The sequence below is a fragment of the Ambystoma mexicanum genome, chromosome 6p (genome assembly GCF_040938575.1).
Source record: "Ambystoma mexicanum isolate Mex_15411 chromosome 6p, UKY_AmexF1_1, whole genome shotgun sequence".
Taxonomy (NCBI): domain Eukaryota; kingdom Metazoa; phylum Chordata; class Amphibia; order Caudata; family Ambystomatidae; genus Ambystoma; species Ambystoma mexicanum.
In genome coordinates this window covers 904,474,045-904,476,761 of record NC_090935.1, presented here as the reverse complement: position 1 = coordinate 904,476,761, position 2,717 = coordinate 904,474,045, and the positions used below count along the sequence as shown (strand labels likewise).

At 55.1% G+C, this 2,717-nt stretch overlaps 1 pseudogene; it reads left to right on the top strand.

Annotated features, from left to right (window-relative positions):
* Positions 1 to 1,799: 1,799 nt before the first annotated feature.
* On the top strand, positions 1,800 to 1,946 carry LOC138512774 (U1 spliceosomal RNA; annotated as a pseudogene).
* Positions 1,947 to 2,717: the final 771 nt, after the last annotated feature.

Sequence of the window (2,717 nt, the reverse complement as noted above, 5' to 3'; positions counted from 1 at the left end):
GTGGATACCTTTTCTCGAATACTCGTCGCGGTATGGTCACAACCAATGTTCCCTGTAAGGTGCGCGCCTGTGCGGCCGTGCACCTTTTAATTGTGAGCCGCGCACAGTGCTTATTTTGCTGCGCACTCCAATCATCATTTTGTGATTTTTTTTTTCCCAGCCCGCGGCCGGAAAGTCAGACTCCTGGGGTGAAATTATTATTTTTTTTTTTTCAGCCCGCGGCCTGGAAGTCAAGTCAGACTCCTGGGGGCTGGCCGCCGGGGCTGGGCTGGGCTGGGCAGGGCAGGAGGCACCGGTGGCACTGTCTGCAGACTGCACTCTGCAGTGTCTGCACACAATTCATCATCATAGCAAGGTAACACTAGATGTTGTTACCTTGCTTTGATGATTGCATCATGCATGCATCATAATTTATGATGCATACAGATGCATGTGCAGCAAGCAGCATCATTCAAAATGGTGGGCAGGCTTCCGGCAGCCGTGACACCACTGCAGTGGGCCGGTGCCATGTGGTGCTCGGCTCGCGCTCTGTTCGGGCCGGCGGCGGCCGAGTTGAAAGGTTACTTTGATCTGTGGAGGGAGGCGGCTGAAGCAATTGCACACACTAAAGCAATTGTAACACCTGCCACCTCCCTCAGAGTCCTGACCCTGGGGGGTCAGCCTGCCTGCAGGGCTGAGCTGCCTGGGGCCCAGTGACATTGCACACTAGTTGCTTCAACTTTGAAGGAAGTAACAACAAATTTGTTGTTGCACTTCTTTACAAAGTTGAAACAACTTCCACTTGTGCCTGGGGGGCTAGGGGGCTGCCGCGGAAGAACAAGCCAATGAAAATTCGTGCCCGCCCCGCGCCCAGACTCTGTGCCGCCAGGTCCATCATGGTGTGATGCACGTGACTGACTACGCTATTGGGCCTCTGACGCACCCTGGCCCTGGCTCTGGCTGGGCATGATTTATTGGGGTGCACCAGTGGACCTCAGTCACCTCACCAGTCACCACCAGACAACTTGGAGGCCGCCAGCCCAGTGCCCACACATAGGACAGCCACACTGAGGAGGACCACCAGGCGAGGCAACGACGACCCAGGCCCCAGTCAGCAGCCAACAGCCAGCCTTCCACTGTGCTGCAAGTTAAGGAGGACTCTCGTGGTATAATGGGTTTGGAAAAAACCACTATGGTGTGTTTCCTCATGGATGTCACCCGGCCGCCCCCCCGCCCCCAATGTGCGCCCCAGTAGTTCTTGAAGCCACCCTGCCCTGCCCAGGCTCTGTTTTCGCACCCAGGCCCTCCAACCTGAAGAAGGCTCAGCCAGCAGCTCCTGGGGATTTATGGGGTCGGGGTCTGGCTACCGGCTGCCGCTGCCGCCGCCCCGTCCGAGCACCGATCGGGCCTTGCCTTCACAGCGTTGCTGTGTCCTGCTGGGGGGCACCCCACCTAAGAGGCTTTTGTTAAGCGGGGTGACCCGTCGGCTCAGGAGGGCCATGGGCCCGCCTGGGATCGACAGGCCAATGGGCACACTGCACCGGGCCTGCTCGCTATCCGACTGGGCCTGCTGGCTGGCAGCCAGGCCCGAATTTATGCAAATCTCGGGCAGAGCAGGGCCTGATAACGGAACTGTGCTACAATGTGCCCCTTCTGCTGGGCTCTGCCTGCTGGAGCTTCCCCCTGCACGTGGGACAGGCAGCTCTGCAGACGCTCAGGGCTTCCAGGAGGGCTGGGGCTGGGTCAGGGCCTGCCTTTCTCACCCTCACTTAGCGGGGCTTCCAGAACAGGCCCAACCCCTGCCCTCTTGCTCGCAACTCATACTTACCTGGCTGGGGAGCATCTGTGATCAAAAAGGCAGATCTCCCCAGTGAGGCTCATCCATTGCACATCGGATTTGCTGATCCCTGTGATGTCGCCAAATGCGGGATACTCGACTGCATTATTTCTGATAGTGGGGGACTGCGTTATTGGTGGAAGAAAGAAAAAGTTTAGTGTGCGAGTCAGGTTGTTTGCACACAGAGCCCCTGGTCGTGCAGCAGAGTTTATTTTGCTGCAGCCAAGAGGGCCAGCCCCGGGCAGCTCAGGGGTCCACATGCCTGATGGATTGGTGAAATAAAAAATTAAAAAGTCATGTGTGTGAGTAGGTTGGTTGCACACAGAGCCCCTGAATGTTGCTGCAGTCAAGAGGGCCAGCATTCACTGGAGGGGTGATATTCTTTAAAATGTACAATTTGTACGTCACTTTATCAAAAATCTCCCCTGGGTACTACTCAAACAGTATCACAAAAGGAATGAAAAGCCATTTGCAAGTGCGGGCCACTTTTTCTTTGGTGCCTGAGACAATTACATGGCCCAGTCTGACCCCGGATGATAGCTAGCCTTTGTTGCTGTGTGCAGTTCGGAAGCACCCCACGGTGTCTTTCTCGAGGGCATAGATGCATTGGTATTCCAAAAGGGGCCAGGGCAGGGACAGGTGGTGATGGTGTGTAAATTGGCTGTAGAGGCGTTGTCTGGAGTGTTGTAATGTAAAAGACACATGAACCGTCAATATGTTGAATTGGGGATATGTGTAGAAGAGATAGAGCCATCCCGTGCTTGCCACACGATTGTTCTCCACCCGACCTGGTGTGTGGAAGGTCAGTACTCCATGGTGCGACAAGTAAAAACTCTGTAGAATTAAATCCAGTTGCAAATAAATACACAGTGGGCCTCATATGGGCAGAGAATGAACACCT